This window comes from Bufo gargarizans, chromosome 4 (assembly GCF_014858855.1).
Source record: "Bufo gargarizans isolate SCDJY-AF-19 chromosome 4, ASM1485885v1, whole genome shotgun sequence".
Classification (NCBI taxonomy): Eukaryota; Metazoa; Chordata; class Amphibia; order Anura; family Bufonidae; genus Bufo; species Bufo gargarizans.
The window spans coordinates 531220520-531239959 of record NC_058083.1 but is presented as its reverse complement, the minus strand read 5'-3'; the positions used below and the strand labels follow the sequence as shown (position 1 = coordinate 531239959).

The 19440-nt window shown below is 43.1% G+C and overlaps 1 protein-coding gene and 1 long non-coding RNA gene across 4 annotated transcripts in view; both read left to right on the top strand.

The window, feature by feature from the left end:
• LOC122934756 (zinc finger protein OZF-like) overlaps nucleotides 1-19440 on the top strand; it is a 225322-nt gene that overhangs the window by 107334 nt on the left and 98548 nt on the right. The gene's annotated exons all lie outside the window — the stretch shown is intronic.
• On the top strand, nucleotides 12993-19409 carry LOC122934872. Its single transcript, XR_006388729.1, has 3 exons — nucleotides 12993-13040; nucleotides 18860-18993; nucleotides 19365-19409. It is a non-coding gene; the product is annotated as an uncharacterized LOC122934872 (long non-coding RNA).

The following is a 19440-nucleotide window of genomic DNA, read 5'->3' as shown; positions in this document are numbered from 1 at the left end:
GTGTTTCCCACCACGTCAGCCTCTGATTATTACTAGGGGGGTCAGTGTATTGGACGCCAGTATATGAGGGGGCCCCTCCACCAACCATGCACTTACTGACAGTGGTGAGCCCTCATTTAAAATGAGTGAGTGAGGGCTGTCCTCCCCACCACTGTCAGTAAGTGCATGGTTGGTGGAGGGGTGCCCCATATATTGTCCCTCAGGTGGATTCAAAGGAGCAGTGAAAAGCTACGTACATCACTTGAAACATCCAAAGAAAACACATAGGGAGATCTATCAAAAGTGGTGTAAAGTAGAACTGGCTTAGTTGCCCATAGCAACCAATCAGATTCCACCTTTCACTTTTCAGAGATCCTTTAGTGGATCTCATTGGTTGCTATGGGCAACTAAGCCAGTTCTACTTTACACCACTTTTGATAGATCTCCCCCACAGAAATTACTTCTAGAGAAACTTGATTGTTGGAGGATTGCATTTGTATGCCATGCCAGTCTTTGGGTTGACGTATTGATGTGAACAGATCTCACATATGAATGGCGTCCTCTGCCCCTCACGAAGCAGGCTCACTGCAGAGGGACCCGTGTCCAGCTCAAAGTCTCCTCGTATGAACCAAATCTAAGAAAGTCAGGGATCACGTTGAATGGTAAGTTAAACTGATAATTTGGTTTAGGTCACATACAGTTTGTATTATATGACTTTCCTGTGTTGCTCGGCACGCCAAGCGCTTCAACTTTGATTTTAAAATTGGCACTCCGTCTGAAAAAGGTTGCCGGCCCCTGAGATAGAGGGTAGCTCGATTCCTTCTATTGTACACTTACTTTCACAGCTCAGACTAGAACCTGTCAGAAGGTTCGATTGGCAAAAGTGGTATACCGAAAAATTAAGTATCACAGACTACCACCATCTAAAACATAGCCTTTAATATCAACATTTCAAAGAATAACCCATATGTAACAAAAAAGTAAAGAAAACAAATTATAACAGAAAAAGGGGAGATAAATAGGCATAGGAACTGGATGATGGACATGAGGGGTTCTAGCCCTGAGTCCTGCCTACAAACGGCATAGCCGCCCCGATAGGGGAGATCCCGTATCAGGAACCTCCTGTAAACCCTAGGATAGCCCTGATAGAGGGATGGAAGACCAACTAATATAAGTTGGTATAAAGTAATCAATAGCCAAAAATCAAAAAAATTACAGAAGATTCCAAAAAGAATAAAGGAGAATATGCCAAGCTCCTATGATTCAAAGATATAGGAAGAAAGATATTGAGAAAAAGTGGAAAAATATATATAGAAATACTCAATAACAGACCCTTGTATTGAAGGAAAGGTTAGTTGTGAATATATTTGTATAGTGTAATACTAGGATATAGAGTGTCTCATATTAACAGTATCCATGTCCCATCACGTTTCACCCATTCAGTATAGGCGCTCATCAGGGGGCCTAATCAGCTTTAAAAGAGGTCTGAGACACAGATGCACAAAAAGATGAATAAGGTAATTCCACTAAAACCATTCAGATAAATAAACAAAAAGCGGACATCTAGATATATACAGTGGATAAAAAAAAGTCTACATGCTCCTGTTAAAATGTCAGGTTTTTGTGATGTAAAACAAAATGAGACAAAGATAAATCATTTCAGAACTTTTTCCACCTTTAATGTGACCTATAAACTGTACAACTGAATTGAAAAACAAACTGAAATCTTTTAGGTAGAGGGAAGAAAAAAATTTAAAAATAAAATTTTATGGTTGCATAAGTCTGCACACCCTTGAACTAATACTTTGTTGAAGCACCTTTTGATTTTATTACAGCACATAGTCTTTTTGGGTATGAGTCTATCAGCATGGCACATTTTGACTTGGCAAGATTTGCCTACTCTTTGCAAAAACACTACAAATCTGTCAGATTGCGAGGGCATCTCCTGGGCACAGCCCTCTTCAGATCACCCCACAGATTGTCAATCAGATTCAGGTCTGGGTTCTGGCTGGGCCATTCCAAAACGTTACTCTTCTTCTGGTGAAGCCATTCCTTTGTTTCTTTGGATGTATGCTTTGAGTCGTTGTCATGCTGAAAGATGAAGTTCCTCTTCATGTTCAGCTTTCTAGCAGAAGCCAGAAGGTTTTGGGCCAATATTGACTGGTATTTGGAACTGTTCATAATTCCCTCTAGCTTAACTAAGGCCCCAGTTCCAGTTGAAGAAAAACAGCCCCTTGGCATGATGCTGCCACCACCATGATTCACTGTGGGGATGGGGTTCTTTTGGTGATGTGCAGTGTTGTTTTTGCGCCAAACATATCTTTTGGAATTATGGCCAAAAAGTATAACCTTGGTTTCCTCAGACCATAACACTTTTCCCACATGCTTTTGGGAGACTTCAGATGTGTTTTTGCAAAATGTAGCCTGGCTTGGATGTTTTTCTTTGTAAGAAAAGGCTTTCGTCTTGCCACTCTACCCCATAGCCCAGACATATGAAGAATACGGGAGATTGTTTTCACATGTACCACACAGCCAGTACTTGCCAGATATTCCTGCAGCTCCTGTAATGTTGTTGTAGGCCTCTTGGTCGCCTCCCAGACCAGTTTTCTTCTCGTCTTTTCATCAATTTTGGAGGGACGTCCAGTTCTTGGTAATGTCACCGCTGTGCCATATTTTCTCCACTTGATGATGACTGTCTTCACTGTGTTCCATGGTATATCTAATGCCTTGGAAATTCTTTTGTCCCCTTCTCCTGACTGATACTTTTTAACAATAAGCTCCCTCTGGTGCTTTGGAAGTTCTCTGTGGACCATGGCTTCTGCTGTGGGATGCGACTCATAAAATTTCAGGAAAGACCAACTAGAGCAGCTGAACTTTATTTGGGGTTAATCAGAGGCACTTTAAATGATGGCCGCTGTATGTTGGCTCCTATTTAACAGGATTCTGAATGTGATTGCTTAATTTTGAACACAGCTACATCCCCAGTTATAAGAGGGTGTGAACACTTATGCAACCACATAATTATAGTTGTTTTTTTTGTTCCCTCCACCTAAAAGATTTCAGTTTATTTTTCAATTGAGTGGTACAGTTTCTAGGTCACATTAAAGGTGGAAAAAGTTCTGAAATGATTTGTTTTTGTCTCATTTTTTTACAGCACAGAAACCTGACATTTTAATAGGGGTGTGTAGACTTTTTATATCCACTGTAGATCACCAGCTCCAAAATAATATCTTCAGAGAAGCCAAACAATGCTTTTACATTATAACATTAGATAGTAAGTGGAAAATTGAGGTCAAAGACCTGATTTCCCCCCTAGTATATGTCTAATATCACAGTGCTATGCATCCTTGTTTGATTGTAATATACATATACAGTACAGACCAAAAGTTTGGACACACCTTCTCATTCAAAGAGTTTTCTTTATTTTCATGACTGAAAATTGTAGATTCACATTGAAGGCATCAAAACTATGAATTAACACATGTGGAATTATATACATAACAAAAAAGTGTGAAACAACTGAAAATATGGCATATTCTAGGTTCTTCAAAGTAGCCACCTTTTGCTTTGATTACTGCTTTGCACACTCTTGGCATTCTCTTGATGAGTTTCAAGAGGTAGTCACCTGAAATGGTCTTCCAACAGTCTTGAAGGAGTTCCCAGAGATGCTTAGCACTTGTTGGCCCTTTTGCCTTCACTCTGCGGTCCAGCTCACCCTAAACCATCTTGATTGGGTTTAGGTCTGGTGACTGTGGAGGCCAGGTCATCTGGCACAGCACCCCATCACTCTCCTTCATGGTCAAATAGCCCTTACACAGCCTGGAGGTGTGTTTGGGGTCATTGTCCTGTTAAAAAATAAATGCTGGTCCAACTAAACGCAAACCGGATGGAATAGCATGTCGCTGCAAGATGCTGTGGTAGCCATGCTGGTTCAGTATGCCTTAAATTTTGAATAAATCCCCAACAGTGTCACCAGCAAAGCACCCCCACACCATCACACCTCCTCCTCCATGCTACACGGTGGGAACCAGGCATGTAGAGTCCATCCGTTCACCTTTTCTGCGTCACACAAAGACACGGTGCTTGGAACCAAAGATCTCAAATTTGGACTCATCAGACCAAAGCACAGATTTCCACTGGTCTAATGTCCATTTCTTGTGTTCTTTAGCCCAAACAAGTCTCTTCTGCTTGTTGCCTGTCCTTAGCAGTGGTTTCCTAGCAGATATTCTACCATGAAGACCTGATTCACACAGTCTCCTCTTAACAGTTGTTCTAGAGATGTGTCTGCTGCTAGAACTCTGTGTGGCATTGACCTGGTCTCTAATCTGAGCTGCTGTTAAACTGCGATTTCTGAGGCTGGTGACTCGGATGAACTTATCCTCCGCAGCAGAGGTGACTCTTGGTCTTCCTTTCCTGGGGCGGTCCGCATGTGAGCCAGTTTCTTTGTAGCGCTTGATGGTTTTTGTGACTGCACTTGGGGACACTTTCACAGTTTTCCCAATTTTTCGGACTGACTGACTTGCATTTCTTAAAGTAATGATGGCCACTCGTTTTTCTTTACTTAGCTGCTTTTTTCTTGCCATAATACAAATTCTAACAGTCTATTCAGTAGGACTATCAGCTGTGTATGCACCTGACTTCTCCACAACGCAACTGATGGTCCCAACCCCATTTATAAGGCAAGAAATCCCACTTATTAAACCTGACAGGGCACACCTGTGAAGTGAAAACCATTTCAGGTGACTACCTCTTGAAGCTCATCAAGAGAATGCCAAGAGTGTGCAAAGCAGTAATCAAAGCAAAAGGTGGCTACATTGAAGAACCTAGAATATGACATATTTTCAGTTGTTTCACACTTTTTTGTTATGTATATAATTCCACATGTGTTAATTCATAGTTTTGATGTCTTCAGTGTGAATCTACAATTTTCATAGTCATGAAAATAAAGAAAACTCTTTGAATGAGAAGGTGTGTCCAAACTTTTGGTCTGTACTGTATATACAGACAGACAGACGAGTCACATTATTCTGACCACCAGCTAATAGCCAGAAAGAAAACTCTTTGAATGAGAAGGTGTGTCCAAACTTTTGGTCTGTACTGTACATATATACTTGCGTGCCCCCAAATGAAATGACTCAGGAAGGGCTCAATGGCCCGTAAAGAATTGGAGCAGCCGACATCTAAGATGAGAGTCCGGTTAGGTGTTGTGTCTGCGGTGGGGTAGCACATCTTAACATAGAAAGGCACCTTCTTTATATCTACCACCTAAGCTACTGCGTGTCACGTGTGAGTGGCGGTCATGTAACCATTGCGCCGGTCACGTGAGTCGCGTGCTGACATCATAGTCCGGCAGGAGATGTTTGTCCCGAAGCACGGAAGCCCGACAGTGTATCGGTCACGTGGGGCTCGAAAGCGGTCACATGACATATGTCAGGAGGCACAACCCTTCCATAAATAGAATTAATGAATATATAAAGGAGCAGAAGGGAAGGGGGCGAGGTAAGTGCCAAATCGTTTATGAGGAAGAATGGTAAAGAGGAATTATAATACAGGTTGGAGACTAAATAAGGATATTGGCAAATAGATGAAAATTACCTAAGAGTAAGAGGTATAGGGTTATTTGTTGAGGGCTGACTTGAAAAAGGGGAGGTGGCTGAGGCCTCCCAAAAATCTGTATCAAAATAGATAAAAGTAAAAATAAAAAGTTTGTCCCATAAGAGATGCTAGGCTGGTTTAGTTAGATAAAGCAGGCAAATTTAATACATTCATTAAGACCAAAAGGTGTTATAGTTGTCATATATCTTCTATATGAAAGAATCTTCATATAAAAGAGAGGATAAAAAAAAATCTAAAAATTATATTATCATCCAGGCGGATATAAAAACGCCTCTAAGTTCTTTTTATCAAGTATCTTAATTTGATTTGTGCAAGCAGTGAAACAAAGGAACAATTGTATATGCAAAAATATATAATCGTTTATTATAAAAAGCAAGAATATAAAACAATACAACTGAAAAACAAATGATGAAGTTACAAAGCAACACCCAAAATGTACCACACGGTGGTGTTAACACACCCCTATCTGATCAGCACAGTATGATTTAATGATTTATGACAACCAGTGTCATACTTTTAACAAACGGACTCATGTACCAAGAGAAACTTAGGATCTTCTGTTATCAAACAGGCTATAACAATAAAATACGGATTTACAGGAAAATAACTGTTATCCCTTGACTCTGTTTTCCTATGACCAATCAAAAATATATAATATTAATATGATAAAATATTTAGCTCAGCAATCAGACTAAGGAAAATAACTTTCCACGGGCTTAGTCCTCTTTTCAAATAATGTCAGATCTTCCATTAACAATATGCATCTTTGCTAAGAGAATAATCAGCATTATGGAGGCACCTAAGACTATATATTCCCACAGTATGGGAACTCTTGGCTATATGCCAAGAGAAATATCTTATTAATATCATGAGTAGTAAACAAAATATACGTTACCGGGTCAAAGGTAGATAGAGTTCTGATGGGACCAGTTCTGAAGAACTTTCCTAGTAATCCAAAAAGAATAATCCAAGTTTCTTCTGATAAAGTTTTTCTTTTTGATTGAATGAATGGATCAACGGATCTTTTTCCTCTTTCTCTAGTTCCCCCTTGCTACCCCGCACACGAGTAATTATTCCCCCCTATCTAAGAATCATCCCCTTTAGATTAAGGAATTCCCAATCAGGTAAGGTGGGTGTACTTGCATGCTAATAACATCATGATGCCATATCAACTCCTAATATGGTAAAGAACAAATAATGAAATAATATAATATTGTCCTTCTGCCTCCAGATGGCACTGCGGTATTGTAAATTAACATAATTCAATAGTCCTAAGACTAAAAATTCCTGTTTTTGGTCTATTTCGTTAAAACATAACTTTTATTATTTATTGACGTGCATAATACACAAAATGAACAAAAAGAAAAAGAACTCTGTTGCGAGTGATTAAAAATATATATGAGGGGGATAGAGGACAAGAGGTAGATGTATTGACACTCTGTCTCTATAATAGTGACAAGGTGGGAATATGTATCCTTTTGGAGTGACATTTAGCAGTTTGAAATAGTATTGCTTTTAAACCTTGCTGCTAGCATTGGGTTTAAACTGGTGTTATTTCTCACCAGATAGCTTAAACTGTCGCTCAAAACACTGATTAGCAGCTCAGCCTTTGAACTGTTCTGGTCAATTTTCTAATCCTGTAATTATTGATTATTCCAGTAGGATTAGAAAATTGACCAGAACAGTTCAAAGGCTGAGCTGCTAATCAGTGTTTTGAGCGACAGTTTAAGCTATCTGGTGAGAAATAACACCAGTTTAAACCCAATGCTAGCAGCAAGGTTTAAAAGCAATACTATTTCAAACTGCTAAATGTCACTCCAAAAAGATATATATTCCCACCTTGTCACTATTATAGAGACAGAGTGTCAATACATCTACCTCTTGTCCTCTATCCCCCTCATATATATTTTTAATCACTCGCAACAGAGTTCTTTTTCTTTTTGTTCATTTTGTGTATTATGTACGTCAATAAATAATAAAAGTTATGTTTTAACGAAATAGACCAAAAACAGGAATTTTTAGTCTTAGGACTATTGAATTATATTTATTTGATCTCCTGGGTCCAGTGGGTCTTTTGGAAATAATTGTAAATGAACATCACAACTTTAAGCATTAAAATTAAATATCTAATAATATGTTCTCAGGACCTCGTTGACCTTTCTATATAAATCATTGAGGAAGGTCTTTCCCTGACTCTTTTAATTACCTATATCCTGGACTTGTTGGAGTTGACTGTCTTCTCCTATCTTTTTGAAATATAGTTTGACTTGATGAAAATTTTATATAGCGGCTTTGATGCTTGGCATCGGAACTTGTACATTTCACTTATCTACATCCATGAATAACTATTGTTTTGAAATGGCATTTACTCCCAGAAATCCAATTAACATAAACTTACTTGTTTCTATACCTTCTAAATGGTAAATACATGGTATGACATATATATATAAATCGATACATTGTTACACATAGATAATACATTTTATGAATTATTGATTAACATATGTTGTAAACTAAATATACCATGCAGAGATATATATAATATAATTATGAATATATAAATTGAACTTCATATAGCAGGTGTGCCTCAAGGACATGAGACCTTATCAAGTAACCTTGTTCCCTCCGGACAGGCATGTCTTAGGGAGTTGACTTACTCCTTACAGATGGTCCCATATCTTTAGCAATAACTTTTAAACACAATGTCCGTTTATGTTCACAATAATTTTTTTTTATAAATTGAACTTGCCATGAACTCATGCCATGAACTCATCTTGGCTTCCTCAGCCACATAATAGAACTTTGGTTCAGGCTGATTTTATTCTTAAAGGCAATGAGATGAACATACATTTTGATCATAATGTCATTAGATAATATTGTATACGTATGAAAATGCACAACATAGTGTTAAGGGTGTAAATCCATCTTGACTCCTTTTGTTTCAGGAGTCTGTCATGGTCACCACTAGAGATGAGTAAATCGAAGTTGACAAAAAGGAATTCGATCCGAATTTCATGAAAAATGTGATTCGCACCAAATCCAAATTTCCTCACGCTTCGTGGTAACCAATCTCATTTTTAAAATGGCTGCTGCACGTGTGAAGACATGGAGCAAGGAACTCTGGGAATGAGGGATCACCCACAATCCCATGCATGCAGCCAATCAGCAGCCAGCCAGCCCTGTGATGTCACAGCCCTATAAATAGCCTCAGCCATCTTGGATTCTGCCATTTTCCAGCGTACTTAGTGCAGGGAGAGACGTTAGCAGGTCCTAGGGACAGTGCTAGGAAAAACTTTAAAACTTATATTTTGCTGTATAGAAGTTCAGGGAAAGGATAGGGAGGAATCATTCCGCAGCATTTATGCAGAACAGGGTTCAGTAGGGGAGGTTACAGCCTGGGGAATAGGAACAATCCTATTACACCTTTCTGCACTGACGGGGGATCCAAATAGCCATTATACAGCTCTGTAATTCCAGCAAACCGTTCTTGTTATTGGGGTGCAAGTGCTGTTTGATACCGCCATGAACAGGGGTTATTACAAGGAAATATTTCTACGTCTTATTTGCCCTTGTCCTGTGCAGTTATATGTTCTAACGCATTTTTTGGCTTCTATTAGTGGGAAAAAAAGGGGCTTATTAGCCGTTGTGTGGTGAAGTGAGAAAATTACAGACTTTTTTGGGGTGTTTTAATTTCCTTTTTATTTATTTATTTGATCTAACAGTATGTCAGACAGAGATGTGCCAGGCCCTGCACAGGGGAGTGGCAGAGACCTAAATGTTTCTGGCCCATGCACAGGCCGCAGCAGAGTAAGAAGCCTTGGCAGCAGGAGTCGCAGCGAGAGGCCTGAGCTCCCGGTGTCATCTAGCGGTCGTGACACAGCGGTTCTTGAATGATTGACACGGTCCTCCACTTCATCCCAAGTGACATCAGACACCCCCAGCCAACAGTCGGTGGGTTCGTCAGACACAACCCTTAGTTGGCATGGCCCAGGAGCAGGCCCTGTGCCCTCACCTGTCCTCAACCTGCCTCTGTCATTTTATTTTCCCTCAGCCAGAGAAGTATTATATTCTGTTGGCTCAGCCCCACTATACAGCGAGGATAAGCTACTAGAGGACAGTCAGCAGCTACTGGCCAGCCAAGATGTGGAGGAGACATCTGCCGCTTCCTCCAGTAGGCGGGCAAGTAGTAATGAGGAGAGTGGCATGGGAGCTGGTGTTGCGAATGGTCAGAGACCATTGAGGAGGATATCAGTGACGTGCAGACAGTGCTCGATGATGATGTTGTAGCTGATCGCACTTGGGAGTCGGGTGAATTAGGGGCTTCATCATCGGATAAAGAGGGTGGCAGCTTGCCCATGAGGCAGCGGCGGAGCCAGCAAGTCGCTAGCGTGGCCGGAAGTCAGCAGGGTGGCAGCAGTGGGAGGTCGGGAGCCAAACGTGCCCAGGGTAGACCACCCACTTTGCAGGAGCCTACCTCCCTGGAAAGTAGTGGTGCAGGGGTTCACGGAGGCAGTGGTGGTAGCAGGCAGTCAGTGCGGAGTGTTGGGGTTAAAATCCATCGGGGTAGAATCTGTGGGCAGAAGGTGAAGCCAGGGTGCCAACATATGCAGTGTCACCATACAGTGGCCAGGGAGAACCGTGGCTCCAATCTGGTGGTCCAGCCTGCCGCAGCAACCGCTGCATCACCCAGTGGCACGCACCCGATTTCAGGCAGTCAAGGCTCCACCACCTCAGCCGAAGGAAGCTGTCTGTTATTCCCATCATCTACTGGTCCTGATGCTCCTGCTTCTCTTCCTCGTCAGTCATTCTGTCAGCAATCGATCACCGAAGCAATTGCCAAGAGACAACAGTATGCGTGCACTCATCCAACGGCACAGAAGTTGAATGTCCTCCTGGCCAAGTTGCTGGTGCTGCAGTCCCTCCCTTTCCAAGTGGTGGATTCTTCACCTTTCATGAACTGATGGCTTGTGCTGAGCCGAGGTGGAGAGTCCCAAGCCGTCATTTCTTTGCCAAAAAGGCAGTACCAGCCCTGCACACATATGTAGAACAGAAGGTGGACCAGTCCTTGAGCCTGTCGGTGTCTGCCAAAGTGCACGGCAGCGCCGACATGTGGAGCTATAACTACGGTCAAGGACAATATATGTCCTTTACCGCCCACTGGGTGAATGTGGTTCCTGCACAGCCACACCAGCAACTTGGCCAGGTGACGCCGCTTCCGCCGCCACGTTCTCTCGCCATTAGTCCTAAGACAATGTCCGCCTCTGCTTCCTCATCCTCCACCATGTCCTCAGCATCCACTGCAGGGACAATTCACAGTGCCCCTCCAGCATAACAGATGTGCAGGGTACGGCGGTGTCATGCTTCTTCTGCACCTCGTTTGCCTGGGCGAACTGAGTCACACAGGGGAGGAACTGCTCCATGTCCTTCAGCAAGAAATCGAATCCTGGCTTTCTCCGCAACAACTGAAAATCGGAACCATGGTGACCGACAACGGGAAGAACATGGCGCTGCATCAAGGAGGGCTGAGCCATGCCCCCTGCATGGCACACGTGTTCAATCTGGTTGTCAAGCGGTTCCTGAAGTCTCCAGAGCACTACAGAGGACCACGACTGCAGCAAAGGACAACAGTATACTGGTCGGGTTTTGAATAACCAGCCGGGCGTTCTACAGTTGTTGTGGCTTATTCACAACATTATTCGGTAAGCATAACCTGCGCTTTTAACCATTTAAAAAAAAAAACTGATACCGCACATGTGGTGCTCTGCTTTCCCTGTTTTGTATTTCACAAGTTGCAATCTTATGATTGCAAGTTGTTGTTCACTTGGTGACCTAACAAAATAAAAAAGTTAAAAAAAGTTTAGAAAAATATTTTCAAAAAATAACATCATGGGCATCACCTCATGCGAAAACTCTAGTACTATTAAAATATTTTAAAAAAGTTATCTCACACGTGAATGGAATAATGGGGGGAAATGGCTGATTTGCCGTTTTTCATCACTTTATCTCCAAAAAAATTGAATAAAAAGTGATCAAAAAGTCTTGCACACCCCAAAATTGTATTTTCAAAAACTACAGATCGTCCTGTAAAAATGAGTCCACACACTTCTTCGTAGACATAAGTATAAAAAAGTTATGGAGATTAAAATGTGGCAATGAAAAAAAAAGATTTTTTTTCAAAAGTTAAAAAAATAATTTTTTCAGAAAAACTATTCATTCGTAGTATCGCCAGATTTGTACTGACCTGTCTTTTTTCCATTTCCACCCCATTTGGATTTTTTTTATCGCGTCCCACTACATCCTTTGCAATATTAAATGTTGGCATTAGAAAGTACAACTTGTCCTGCAAAAAACAAGCCCTCATACGGCTATGTGAATGGAAAAATAAAAAGTTATGGCTCTGGGAGGGTCGGGAGGGAAAAAACAAAACGCAAAAACGGAAATTGCTGCATCAGGAAAGAGTTAATAAAATGTACCACTTTGCTCCCAGATCCTCTATACAGGAACTCCACTTTAGCCTCTTCTGTAGGGAGTTCTCTAGAATGGAATTTCTATGAGTAGCTCCTGCCAGTAACGCCATTCTAGTCATTTCAGGAATTTGGAGGTCAATTATCAAGACTGGTGTTTTAGACGCCGGTCTTAATAACCCTTGTATCTTGTGGTGGATCCGCCTGGTGCTCTATATAACTTCAGAGCATCCAGCTCCAGTCAAAATATAAGACGGCTCCCTTGCTGTCCTACATTTAGACCATTTTCTACACCTAAAATGATGGCATAGAAAATGATGAATCAGATGGTCCTGCCGGCCTGTCCCCTCCACCACACCAGGTCCACTTTTTTAGATCTGGAGTGAGCGGGGAAAAGTTGCAGATTGCGGCGCAACTAACCGTTGTGCTGCAATCTGCACCATAAATGACCCCTTTGGTGTCTAGAATGGAGCTGCTCCTGGCAGGTCCTCCCTTCAACAACTCCATTCTATCATCCTCACCACTGCTTGGAGCTACTCCATTCTAGATACAACCCAAAGGGGTAGATTTATCATAACTGGTGTCAAGAAAAACTGGTTCCAGATTCCAACTTTCATTTTTCAGAACTCCTTTAGAAAATAAAAGGTGAAATCTGATTGGTTGCTATGGGCAACTAAGCCAGTTTTCCTTTTCACCACTTTTGATAAATCTCCCGTGTATAAGGTGAGACTCATGGTGACTTTGAAATGGCACGTGACTCTATGACATCGCAAGGTCCCTATGATGCATGAAGTTTAGATTCAACCCTTATTTTCTGTAGATCTTATATCCTAGTAACTGCAGGACCTTTGATGATGTCATGGTCATGTGATCAGTCACATGAGGGGAGGAGTAAAGGGTGTTCACTGTTCAGCACTTCCTGTCATGTGACCAGTGTGACGTCATCGCAGGTCCTGCAGCCCCAGGAGGTGAGATCTGCAGGTCAGTTATTGGTCTTGGTTCTGGGTTTATTAGAATGGAGCGGTTCTATAGGTGATATATAGCAGGTCCAGCCAGCAGGGGGCAGCACTGGCCATAGAGAGTCTCTGCTCACAGGAGGGGAGTTCTCCTCAGACATGTCTGCTCTCCCCCTGGAATATTAGGAGACCCCCAGACCCCTGTAAGAGGGGCTGCTCTCCTGGATTAGAGGGGTCTTCCATCACACAATGTTCTGTGATATCACTAGGATATGGAGTCAGTGTGTGATCGGTGGGGACAACCTCTTCTAGATGAAGGGGCTGCAGCGCTGTGTCCTCTCCTCACTGTCCCTGCACAGCGCCTCATTAAAGGGGTTCTGCAGTTCTTAAAAAATGATGATTTATCCTCTGGATAGATCATCATCATCTGATTGGTGGGGGTCTGACACCAGGAACCCCACCAATCAGCTGTTTGAAAAGGCAGCGGCGTTGGGGGAGTGCGACAGGCTTCTTTTTGTTCCCCTCAGGCCCAGTGATGTCATGACTAGTATCACTGGCGCCGATCAGATGCTGATGATCATCAGCTAAAAAGAACTGCAGAACCCCTTTAAGGCCAGCGTCTAAAACGCCGATCTCCATTATTTTTCTTTTAGCACAAAGCTGCAACATAAGAAAATTTTAAAAAAGTGAAAAATCTGAAGACTATTCGAATGAATTGAATATATATACAGTACAGACCAAAAGTTTGGACACACCTTCTCATTCAAAGAGTTTTTTTTATTTTCATGACTATGAAAATTGTAGATTCACACTGAAGGCATCAAAACTATGAATTAACACATGTGGAATTATATACATAACAAAAAAGTGTGAAACAACTGAAAATATGTCATATTCTAGGTTCTTCAAAGTAGCCACCTTTTGCTTTGATTACTGCTTTGCACACTCTTGGCATTCTCTTGATGAGCTTCAAGAGGTAGTCACCTGAAATGGTCTTCCAACAGTCTTGAAGGCGTTCCCAGAGATGCTTAGCACTTGTTGGCCCTTTTGCCTTCACTCTGCAGTCCAGCTCACCCCAAACCATCTCGATTGGGTTCAGGTCCGGTGACTGTGGAGGCCAGGTCATCTGGCGCAGCGCCCCATCACTCTCCTTCATGGTCAAATAGCCCTTACACAGCCTGGAGGTGTGTTTGGGGTCATTGTCCTGTTGTAAAATAAATGATGGTCCAACTAAACGCAAACCGGATGAAATAGCATGCCGCTGCAAGATGCTGTGGTAGCCATGCTGGTTCAGTATGCCTTCAATTTTGAATAAATCCCCAACAGTGTCACCAGCAAAGCACCCCCACACCATCACACCTCCTCCTCCATGCTTCACGGTGGGAACCAGGCATGTAGAGTCCATCCGTTCACCTTTACTGCGTCACACAAAGACACGGTGGTTGGAACCAAAGATCTCAAATTTGGACTCATCAGACCAAAGCACAGATTTCCACTGGTCTAATGTCCATTCCTTGTGTTCTTTAGCCCAAACAAGTCTCTTCTGCTTGTTGCCTGTCCTTAGCAGTGGTTTCCTAGCAGATCTTCTACCATGAAGGCCTGATTCACACAGTCTCCTCTTAACAGTTGTTCTAGAGATGTGTCTGCTGCTAGAACTCAGTGTGGCATTGACCTGGTCTCTAATCTGAGCTGCTGTTAACCTGCGATTTCTGAGGCTGGTGACTCGGATGAACTTCTCCTCCGCAGCAGAGGTGACTCTTGGTCTTCCTTTCCTGGGGCGGTCCGCATGTGAGCCAGTTTCTTTGTAGCGCTTGATGGTTTTTGTGACTGCACTTGGGGACACTTTCAAAGTTTTCACAATTTTTCGGACTGACTGACCTTCATTTCTTAAAGTAATGATGGCCACTCTATTTTCTTTACTTAGCTGCTTTTTTCTTGCCATAATACAAATTCTAACAGTCTATTCAGTAGGACTATCAGCTAGGTATCCACCTGACTTCTCCACAACGCAACTGATGGTCCCAACCCCATTTATAAGGCAAGAAATCCCACTTATTAAACCTGACAGGGCACACCTGTGAAGTGAAAACCATTTTAGGTGACTACCTCTTGAAGCTCATCAAGAGAATGCCAAGAGTGTGCAAAGCAGTAATCAAAGCAAAAGGTGGCTACTTTGAAGAACCTAGAATATGACATATTTTCAGTTGTTTCACACTTTTTTGTTATGTATATAATTCCACATGTGTTAATTCATAGTTTTGATGCCTTCAGTGTGAATCTACAATTTTCATAGTCATGAAAATAAAGAAAACTCTTTGAATGAGAAGGTGTGTCCAAACTTTTGGTCTGTACTGTATATACAGACAGACAGACGAGTCACATTATTCTGACCACCAGCTAATATCCAGCATAACCTCTGTGAGCAGCACGGACAGCAGCTAGACGGGCTGGGAGTGACTCCATAAGGTCCTGGTAGGTTGTCACAGGTATCCAGAGCCATGCTGACTGCAGTGCATCTCACAGCTGCTGGACGGAGAGTGCGGAGGATCCATTCAGTCGAGGTGGTCCTACAGATGCTTACTTGGGCTCATGTCTGGGGAATTAGGGAGCCTGGGTAGTACTAGTAAATCTTGGTCATGCTCTTCTAACTAGTGTTGGACTTTTCTAGCTATGTGACATGTGGCATTGTCTTGCTGGGAAATCCCATCCTCCCCAATGACACATGGTGCTCCATAGTCTCCACATTACTTATCCACAATGGTGCAATTGGTCCTCTCACAATACATTTTCACCACAGCAGCACAAGCTGAGCACTTTCAGAAATACTGCCACCCGTGACCCAAAAGCCAATAATCTTCCATTTTTGCAATGACAGCAAAGAGGGCTATGTGTGCAGACAGCCTATTACACCCCTTTTATACCCACCGAGGGATATGTGTGCAAACAGCCCATCACACCTCTTATATATCCACCGAGGGATATGTGTGCAGACAGCCTATCACACCCCTTATATACCCACCAAGGGATATGTGTGCAGACAGCCTATCGCACACCTTATATACCTACCGAGGGATATGTGTGCAGGCAGACTATCACACCTTATATACCCACCGAGGGATATGTGCGCAGACAGCCTATCAAACCCCTTATATACCCACCAAGGAATATGTGTGCAGACAGCCTATCACACCCCTTTTATACCCACTGAAGGATATGTGTGCAGACAGCCTATCACACCCCTTATATACCCACCAAGGGATATGTGTGCAGACAGCCTATCACACACCTTATATACCCACCGAGGGATATGTGTGCAGACAGCCTATCACACACCTTATATACCCACCGAGGGATATGTGTGCAGACAGCCTATCACACACCTTATATACCCACCAAGGGATATGTGTGCAAACAGCCTATCACACCTTATATACCCACAAAGAGATATGTGTGCAGACAGCCTATCACAACTTATATACCCATGAGGGGCTATGTGTGCAGACAGCCTATCACACCTTATATTGCCACCGAGGGATATGTTGCAGTAAACGATTATTTTAGTAATCGAGTATTCTACCGATTATTTTTACGATTAATTGAGTACTCTAATAAGAAAAAATGAATTAATAGACTGTTTTCCTTTATAAAAACTCATAAGATCCCCTGCCATTAGTCCCCTACACCCTTCGTTCCCCCCTGTACGATCAGCCCAAGTGCATCAGTTCCCACTAGTGCCATCAGCTCTCCTCCACCCCAGTGCCATCAGCTCTCCTCCACCCCAGTGCCATCAGCTCTCCTCCACCCCAGTGCCATCAGCTCTCCTCCACCCCAGTGCCATCAGCTCTCCTCCACCCCAGTGCCATCAGCTCTCCCCCACCCCAGTGCCATCAGCTCTCCCCCACCCCAGTGCCATCAGCTCTCCCCCACCCCAGTGCCATCAGCTCCACTCCCCCAGTGCCTTCAGCTCCCCCCAATTGTTACTCTGCAGATTACAGCGGTTATATATTACTCTATATGGGGTGATATAATATATTCTACAGGTTGCAGGAGTCATTCTCCTCTCTGTGCATGGGATTTCTCCCCTCTCCAGCACCCTAAGCTGTATTTGATGAGGTACAGCAGTAGATGTTGGGGTAATATATAAAGCGCAGTGTTACAGTGGAGGAGTGGGTGCTAGTGTCTGTCTTGGCTGTTCTACCATCTTCCTTTATTCAGTCTGTGTGCGATCACCGGGCCTGTCTTATTGGGGTTTGAATGCTGTTCACACGTTTGACTTCCTGAGAGCAATTAAAGGGGCCTGATACGTGATGAAAACTCAGTTCCCCATCTAGTCGCACAGTCTGTAATTAGCTGTAATAATTATGTGCGTGGGAAGTAGCTGTCAGACTTATGTTTCCAGCAGGGGCGCCGACGACACTCCATCGTTCCGCTCTGCTCTGGGCATGACATCACACAGCGCGTCAGGTCATGGCGTATGTCAGAAGGTCAGTGCAGCGCTGGACCATGGACGTGCTGTGGAGTGACCGGAGGCCCCTGCTGGAAAGGTGAGTATTCCGAGCGCATTGCGGGAGCGGGAGTAATAGCAATCGCTTCACTCCCGCTCCGTGGTCACGTGACACAAACGAATCCTTGATGCCAAAAATTTGCATTGACGATTTTTTTGTGTCGAATTACTCGATTCAATCAAGTACTCGTTGCAGCCCTAGTGTGCAGACAGCCTATCACACACCTTATATACTCACCGAGGGATATGTGTGCAGACAGCCTATCACACACCTTATATACCCACCGAGGGATATGTGTGCAGACAGCCTATCACACACCTTATATACTCACCGAGGGATGTGTGTGCAGACAGCCTATCACACACCTTATATACTCACCGAGGGATGTGTGTGCAGACAGCCCATCACACCTTATATACCCACAGAGGGATATGTGTGCAGACAGCCTATCACACACCTTATATACTCACGGAGGGATGTGTGTGCAGACAGCTCATCACACACCTTATACACCCACCGAGGGATATGTGTCCAGGCAGCCTATCACACACCTGATATACTCACGGAGGGATGTGTGTCCAGACAGCCTATCACACACCTTATATACCCACGAGGGATATGTGTGCAGACAGCCTATCGCACCCCTTATACACCCACCGAGGGATATGTGTCCAGGCAGCCTATCACACACCTTATATACCCACCGAGGGATATGTGTGCAGACAGCCTATCACACACCTTATACACCCACCGAGGGATATGTGTCCAGGCAGCCTATCACACACCTTATATACTCACGGAGGGATGTGTGTCCTTGACAGCCTATCACACACCTTATATACCCACGAGGGATATGTGTGCAGACAGCCCATCACACCTTATATACCCACCGAGGGATATGTGTGCCCCTCCTCCGCCCCCTTTCTCCTTGTTGGTAGCAGCGGCGGCAAAGGGGGGAGGGAGAGAGTGACTCCTTCTTTCCTGTGCTGCTGAGGAGAACACGGAGCGCGCAGACAGCAGCGCGCTCCATGCTGTTATATTAGACTGCGCAATAGCTAGTATCGAAGAAATCAAATCCCAGTATCAAGGTCGATAGCGGACAAAAGTATCGATTGGGTATTGAAAATTCGATACCCACAACAACCTTAATATGCTAAAATTCATTTTTTTATGAAAATATGACAGTTATCCTTTAAATGAAATAGACGAAATATACCCGTGCGAAGCCGGGTCCTTCTACTAATATATATATCTATAATGAAACATTTTTCTTCATGTGAGATGTTCTTACAAATGCTAATTTGTCCTTAATCCTCCATGTTTCCCTCATGTTCCTTAGGTACAAGACTCTTCTTTTGAAAGGCAATGGACCTTTCCATAGATGACCCACTAAGCATGAACAAGGACAGAGACCACATGGCTGCAAGGATATTAGACCTCACCCTGGAGATCATCTCCTTGATAACCGGAGAGGTGAGAGTCTCACATGACATCACTCTTATCTCTAGTAATAAACCAGGGAAATGTCTGGAAAGGTGAGGGATTCTTAAAGTGGATGATTTCAGTGTGAACAAGTGTTTTGGCTGACAGATGCCAGACTATTACTACTTCTGTTCACAAACAAAGGATCTTCTTTTAAAATAACTTTCCCAGAAAGATTTCTCATCCATTGCCCAATTTCATTGAACATGTATACTCAATTCGAACAACTGTAATGGCCAATATGGTCTAAAGTGTGTATGGCTGTGTCTGTGAAACAAACAATGTTTGTTCAACGAACTTCTGTCTAGTACATATAGCCAGCTTAAGAATTTGTGTGGTGATCGGCGTCTCCCCATACACAGGATTACACAGTAGTGAAGAAGTCGTCTGGTGAGTGTGTGACACCCCGTGTGTCAGGAGGATGGAGCAGGACCCAGA